Raw genomic sequence first — 8,648 nt, 5'->3', positions numbered from 1 at the left:
AGTACTTTCCTCGACAGGAAGTCCAGGGTCTAGAGCAGGAGCATTGGAATATTACCATGAAAGGATCGATAGTGGCTGCCTACACCTACTGCTTTCACGATTTTGCGAACCTTTGTCCGGTAATGGTGATCCTAGAAGACAAAAAGACCAAAAGGTACATCTGGGGATTAGCTTCACCAGTTAAGATCTGCTTACTGCATCTAGACCCACTACCTTTGATAGTCCTAAGCAATTGTCCTATCAATTGAACAAGCAGTGTATTCGTCAGGGTACCATGAACCCACCAACAGAAAATAACCAGGTTGGTAGTACGAAAAGGAAGTTCCATGGAATGTTAAAGGGAAACATCAATCATCGAAAACCCAATCCAGAACCTGTGGTTGTGTATGCCGTAATCACAGACACTCCCCCTCCATTAAAGCCATACTTTGGGAATTTACCCCACTATACCAAGTGCAATTTCCACCATGTTGGAAATTGCATGATCTGACACATCAGTAACTGTTGAATCTATATATCCAACAATCATTGTTGAGTGATGTTTCTAATAATATACGATCCTATAGGGTGACAACTTTATAAAGTTGGCATATTTTTAATATTTATTATTAATATGATTATTAATAAATAATATCAATTCTTGTATTTTAATTAGAGAATAATTATTGGTTTGTGAAAATAATAATTCTAAGAGAATATAACTACTTATTATTTCATATGGTATGAATTAATAAGTCATTTCCAACCTTTAAGACTACTTGGATTTTTTTTTCTTTAACCTAAAGACAAAGTTTATATTATATAAACTTTGAAGTTTACAAAAATTAAAGAATCATTCTTATTTCTTTAGGTATGGCCGTAAGTTAGAGAAGTATGGGAGGTTGCTTGTCAACCTCCCTCCTTTGTCCCTCCCACGCCTCTAAAGTAAGGTGATTACTTTGTATTATTTAATGGGGTTGCTTTTTCTTTTGCATGGGTATATAAGAGAGTGTTTTGCATGAGTTTATTTCTAGTTCTTATAGTGATTCTCGACATTCCTCTCTATGGACGAAACCACATCTTTTTCCCTCTTCTTGTTGTCTTTTGAAGATTGTTGAAAGATTAGAAGCCTACTTGACTTGTCTCCTTTAGTGGTTATTTGAGTTAAGCACTTAAAGGATTAATACACTCAAGAATACAAGAAGGAACTAGCATTTCAAGTGTCTTACTCATGATGGTGGATATACAGACAGAAAATCATACTCTTTGATTTTTTGCTATCTTCATCAACACTCCAAAACCAAGTGGGTTAAAAATCTTCAAAGGTTAGTATTCTAAAAATTCTTTGGTTGTTTTTATTTCATTATAATCTCTATAAATGGGTCCTTGATGGTCAGTTTTGTTATAAAATAAAAATAAACTTGTTATTTTTAACGCTGCCGTTGATCGGTTTTTATGAAAAACTAACTTATATTTTGTATCAAAACCCGTTAGTGGTATCAGAACCATTTTTTATATGTTAGAATGATTTTTTATGCTTGATAATCTTTGGTTTTTGGAAAACAAGCATGTATTTCTTTCGGTTAAAAAAATTCCATATTTGTCTTCTTTGACAACTTCTTGGTTAAAAGTGTTTATTTTTATATATAACCATTTTTCATTCATTTTGGTTATATAAATGTTGCTTTAGAAAAAACATAGAGTTGTTTGTTATAATATTTGATATGTTGTTGTGTATAAACAAGCTATTTGGACATTTATGTTGTGGTTGGTTGATATTTATTTATTCATAAGATGTAATCGATAAATAGGTATTTTTTCATTTGTTGATTTGTTGTAATAAGTTAGTTATAGTAGTCTGTATTTCCTTTTAAATGTACCAAGATGAAGAAATGACCACTTTGGAGATGACTTAACCATTTGAGACCATAATCCCAAGCATCAGCTTCTACTTTTGGTTTTGGGCATAATTATAGTCTTAATGGTTTAAGTGCAACAACTTTTACAACATTAAGTTTTGAAGTTCTTTTACAAGCAAGAGTTTACTTGGCAAGTGAGAGCTTGAAGACCTTTTGAAGTGTCCTTTAAGTCCTTTAGGAGAGACTTAATAACTTTTGTGATGGCTCACAAAAATTATTACTATACATGGCTTGGTTTATATACATTATAATGCATGCATGTGATGTTTAATTTTATGTTATTGAATGTTATGTTTTGTGTATGAAAATGAGTTTTACATGTCAAACAACATTTTAACATAAGATAATATCACTTGGAATTTGAATAAAAAATATTTAAAAGATAACATAAGATGTTTATAAATTGATATTTATAAAAATGTTTGTACCGATTACCGGTTAAAAATCGATTTTTTGTTAAAGATAGTTTTATCGTAAAACTTGTAAATACCCAACTTTAAAATATCTGAAATGGTTTAAAAGGTGTTTAAACATTATATAAACACCAAGTCCTTATAATAAATAATGAGTTTTTATTAAAAAGACTAAAATCAGTTTATAGCGTTATAACAACGAATAATGAAACTACTTATTATTTTTTGTCAAAACTTAATATATGATATTATTGTTTTAAACATAATGCAACATGTTGATATTATGTTTTATGCATATCAATTGAGATTTAAAACATAAGTATCATCACCCCAGTTTTGGTTTATCAAATATGACATTTGTCATAAGATGCACAAAACTTAGTTTATAAAATAAAATGAGTTTATTCTACAAATTCATGAGGTCATAAGATTTTGATTGTTAAAAGGAGATTTAAAATTGTGATTTAAGAACTCATCCAAAACTCCAAGTCATAAATATAAAATGAAGTTTTATTAAGACTATTACCGGTTCTTAAAACCGATCTACGACTAAACTTTAAAATATTGAATTTTAGTTTATAATTGATCGCGGCTAATGGAAAATAAAATGAAGTTTTATTTAGCACCTAAAGAACCTCATAAACAAGTGATATGAATTTATAAAAGGGTACATGAATTGTTGGATGTGTGTAATATTCATGAGACCATGTTTTTATAAACTATAATTGTAAAACATATACGAAACCTTTTCTAAAAATGCAAGTCATTGTCGTCCTTCTAAAGACAACTCGGTATCATTTTTATGGTCTTAGTGTCACATTGGCACCTGGTCATTAGGATTGTCTTATGATGTTTGGGGTAGTTTTGTAGTTTCTGGTGTCTAAAGGCCACCTAAGCATGAGAGGTCTGATGCATAGATGGGATAAACATGCCAAGTTAAGCAATAGTTGTTTAGGATCCCTTAATCTAGGAGTTATATAGCATATGCAATTAGTAATGGCTACCTACCGAGTTTGATTAAGTTTATGGGATAAAGGTTACCTAACCATTTACTTGTTTCGTTACTTGGATCCTAGACTTTAGTAAATTAATATTTTAAGAAACAATAAAAGTTACTATTTTTTAAAGTATTAATATTGAAAATACTAAATGAAACTTTGTTAAATTTTGTTAATACTCTTACACCCTGCAAAAACTCTCTCTTGTTGAGTTTCAAGAGATAGTAACATTTGATGATTAAAAATTCTATAAGTAGTATAATATCTTAAGGTTCTACCTTAAGCATAAATAGAAATTATATATACTGGAACATCCCATACGTGAACAACCTCTGCAAGCCAGCCAATCTGATCATGATACTTTGATGGAAGTATTACTGTCATAATTGTGGATGTGTCTCACATCACACTGGAGTAATTAAACTTGACTTGTAGAAAATCTTGGATAATTATGAAATATATCAGATGTCTCATCAAGTGAAGCAGATATTCAATCAGAACAATAGAAAATGGTTCAAGTCTGTTCAAGTATTGAATAAAGAAAATCTAAGAGATTGTGTACTCAAATAGACTTATAGTTCAGTTAAGGGAAATACCGCATAAACCCATAAATCAAGTGGACAATAAAAGATAAATTGCTCCTCTGATCTCATTGAGCTGATGAATTCTGACTTGGACACGATTTAAAATATCTATATGATAAAACTATTTATTTTTCCATCATTCACTTGAGTATGTTATACTTCAGGTGACACTAATAATTGATATTATGAGTTGATGATTGGAAGAAATAATCAACTGATTACAAATGAATGTACTTCGTGCTGAACATATAACAAGTGATGTTATAATATTTGTTTAAACAATACATGGTTTGTACCTATTTTATAGGGATATGTAACAGTTGTAAATTTATGAATAAATCTGGATTACTTATCGTTTAATGGATGTTCAGATTCATTATCTGAAATGATGTATTCTGTGTTAAAGAATATTTTCTCATAATGTCATTTATGAAGTAAATCTATGATCTTTCACTAAATTAATAGTTATAATCATAACACCTAAATAATCAAATGACATTTGATTGAAACTTATCTATGCAATAATCATCATGACTAAATAAATATGAAACACATACACCAACCTCAAAAGGATGGAATTTTTGCACGCAAATGAGCTTGATTCATTTGATATATGTGAATGTTATTTATATGGGAAGATGAGTCGCAAGTGTCTTTATCTATTAGTAGTTAAAGAGCAAAGGTTTGACAAAGAATTACACATAAGTGATGTATGTAATCTTTTCAAACCATGAATAGATTTGGTGATAGATGTATAGTTAATTTCACTGACGACTTTTATTCGTTATTGTTGAAACTTTTGATTTTCTCAATAAATTTCATGGTGAACATTGAAATACAAATTAATGATATCATCATTAAGCTTTCATTGTGATAAATAAAATGATTTTTGTAAACCCAGTCTTCTTGGAACATCTTAGGAGTTGTGGAATCGGTTCACAACTTCATCCGTCAAAAAAAAACTCACTGGTCATTAGTGTAGTTCTTGTGGCACAGGATCACCTAGTCACTTGGATCTATCTTTTGTTGTTTAAGGTAGCCTTCATATTCTCCAGTTGGATAGGGTCACCTGGACACTAGCTGAATGTCGATAGTACACGTTTTTGAAGAGGATAAAAATAGACCTTTCAGTCTATTATATGATGTTTTAAAAAGAACTATTTACTTTATAAAATTTATGGGATTATGCTCACTGCAACAAATATATATATATATATATATATATATATATATATATATATATATATATATATATATTCCAACCAAAAAGTGGATTCAATACTTTCATTAGAATAAGAATGTAATGGTTTATCTTTATCTAAAAGGTATGGAGTTATGGAGCTTATGTTAGACAATAAGCTTAACCGCTCTTGCATCTACTAACTGCATTTATCTAGACTATCAAAAATGATTGTTTAAGATGAACTTTCTACCATCCCACTAATTGTTATTCCATAAGACAAGTGCTTAGAAATTTCTTTTTCTAAGTGGGAGCTATATGGAACTTTAAGAGCTAAAGAACCATAAATTAAATGCATCATAGTTTAGAACTAGCAAGTTTTCAACTGTTGTTAAATCTACTCAATAGTTGATCAGAAACCAATGAAACACATAAAGATGCATTCATGTGTGACTATCAAGTATGAGCTTGATTAATCTTCCTCGATATATTGAAAATATAAAGAGTTAATGAGTTTTCATAGGAGAAAACATACATGAATGAAAATATTTCCCAGATTTAAGCTAGCATCTCAAAGTGGGAATCTAGTTTCTTATAAGTTAATTACATAGTTTGATTTAATTATAAATCAATATGAATCTTGTGTTTTCTCCAAAGCTAGTGGGAGCGCAGTAAGATTACTAGTCTTATAAGTAGTCGACATACTAATTCTCGGAATAAAGATTTATATAGATAGATCATGACTACTTAAAGGATTAAGTAAAATTGCATTAATTGTCAAGCATCTTATAGAGATTAAGATAAAGGAATATGAGAGTTATCTTGTCAAATACCACATGAAGTGATTTTGAGCACTCCTAAAAATCGTAGTACAAATGTTTTCAACTAGATAATATGATTGTATTCCATATGATGCTACAAATTGGATAAATCATGCATACCATGATAATGCATGAAGGGAGATAAATCGTATGCTTAGTGCATGTAATAATACATGTATAATCTGAGAACAAGTCATGGTGTGACTTAATGGAACCTTCTAAAGTACTTGCAAGTACTATAGAAATATTCCTAATTTGTGGAGTATTTGAAAGAAAGTGATGTTTAAAGTTGCTACAAATGTGCTAACTTTCAAATAGATTGAGATGACTCTCAATCACAATCGGGTGTGTCCTCATTATGAATGAAGAGAAAGTTACATGGATAGTGTTTTCATGTAGATTTTAATTACAGTTTCATATCATAGTTAGTATATATTGTGACAACCGTCAATTTTTGGCCAAGTCAAAGTCAACTAAAGTCAACAAGTCAAACCGGTCAATTCATCTAACCCTTGTATATTAGGGTTTCCATTACGTTTCTTATTGTACAACTCGCAATCCTAATACAATGTATCACTTAGTATATTCAGAAATTCTAAACCCTAACTAGGGCAAGTGATGAAACTATTCGATAAAACATTATTCCTTAACCCTCGGGGGCATATAACAATCATAACGAGACTTAACGAGTTTACAAACCTTACGTTACAAAGCCAAACACTCAAAAAGGGTCACAAAAGAAGTCTCTCCCAATCTCTTTCACTCTATCTCTCTTTACCTCAAATCCCTCCCAAATCTCTCTAAGTATGTGAAATCTCTCCCAAATCTCTCTAAGTATATGAAATCTCTCCCAAATCTCTCCAAGTATGTAAAATCTCCCCCAAATATCTCTCTGAATGAGAAATCTCTCCAAGTGTGTGAAATCTCTCCCAAATCTCTCTCTGTATGAGAAATCTCTCCAAGTGTGTGAAATCTCTCCCAAATCTCTCTCTGGATGAGAAATCTCTCCAAGTGTGTGAAATCTCTCCCAAATCTCTCCAAGTATGTGAAATCTCTCCCAAATCTCTCTCAAAATCTCTCTTAACTTCTTATAATCACTCGGGGCATCCCGGCCCTCGAATTAGACGAAAACAACTCGAAAACGGAAGTCTACGCGAAAAACCCTCTTAAGGAGCCGAACCTTCTTAGGAACCGAACCTTCTTAGGAACCGAACCTCCTGAGAACCGAAACCACCTCCTGAACCGAAACTACTAAGGAACCGAAAGTAACCTCCGGTCCGAGAGGCTACCTTCGGTCCGAGAGGACTACCTTCGGTCCAAGCCTTCACCTTCGGTCCGAGATGCACAACTTAAGGAGCCGAACCCTACTCTCGGTTACCCCATCAACTTTCGGTTCTAAGGGCTGGGACCGAACCTGCGGCCCAGAATTTCGGAAATTGGCAATTTTTGCCCGGTTTTCAATATTTTTAGCGTTTTGAGCCCGTTTTTCGTGATTTTAACACGGGATTTTCCCCCAAACTTATATTTTGACATATAAGACCCCATGCCCACTCAATGACCAGCCCTTGTCCTTCCACCATACCTGGTCATTTCATTGTCCTTTCCCACCATTTTTCCAGCCACACTCTTGGTCAAAGGCTAGAAACCCTTATCCCTCCTCACATTTCTCTCATTTCTCTCATTCTCCACCAAAGAACAAACTCCATTCTCTCTCACTTCTCTCTCTAAATTTCAAGATTTCAAGGCTGATTTTCAAGTTCTTCATCTACTTTTGGTAAGTAATATTATCCTTCATATGATTATTCCATCTCTTTCTACTCAAATCATAGGTTTCTTACACAAACTTCATCATATTTGTGTTAGAACTTCGAATCTTCAAGCAATCTTCTAAGTGTTCTTGAGTTAAACACTTCCTTTCTTCATCATCCATCTACCGAAATCACTCAAGGTGAGTTCATACCCCTAAATTTTCATGTTTTCTTCAAGTTTTAGGGGGGGGGGGGTGAATACAAGTTAAAACACCAAAAACTTAACTAAACTCAAACAATAGCTTTCATCAGAAAACTTGAGTCTTATTCACGGACTGTTTTGACTATCTTAAACTTAATATATTTCAAAACTGTTTCATATGAAAATAGTTCAGGTTTATACCTTTAAAATGACTACTTGCACATCTCCATACGATGTTTCTACAATTTATGGTGATTTTTACAAAACTGCCTATCATTTTAGAAACGAATTCGGACCAGTCTGTGAATATGAACATTTTCACACAAGTTAGGGACTTCTAAAAGTCAAAGTACCGGGTTTTCATACAAAAAGGGGTACAAATACAAAGTACCGGATTTATACAAAAAGGGGTACAAATACAAAGTACCGGGTTCATCCAAAAAGGGGGTACAAATACAAAGTACCGGATTTATACAAAAAGGGGTACAAATACAAAGTACCGGCTTTATACAAGAAAGGGTATAAATACAAAGTACCAGGTTTTCATACAAAAAGGGGTACAAATACAAAGTACCGGGTTCATACAAAAGGGGTACAAATACAAAGTACCGGGTTCATACAAAAAGGGGTACAAATACAAAGTACCGGGTTCATACAAAAAGGGGTACAAATACAAAGTACCAGGTTTACACAAAATGGTTTTTATGATATTAAAACTACATATCGTTAGAATTGTTAGTTTTCAGCTATAATTGCTAAGTGTACATGTTAGAGTTATATAAAATTGAATTGAAATCGACTTAG

Source organism: Lactuca virosa, chromosome 6, assembly GCF_052849685.1.
Source record: "Lactuca virosa cultivar CGN04683 chromosome 6, Lactuca_virosa_CGN04683_v6, whole genome shotgun sequence".
NCBI lineage: Eukaryota > Viridiplantae > Streptophyta > Magnoliopsida > Asterales > Asteraceae > Lactuca > Lactuca virosa.
This window is presented reverse-complemented; position numbering follows the sequence as displayed.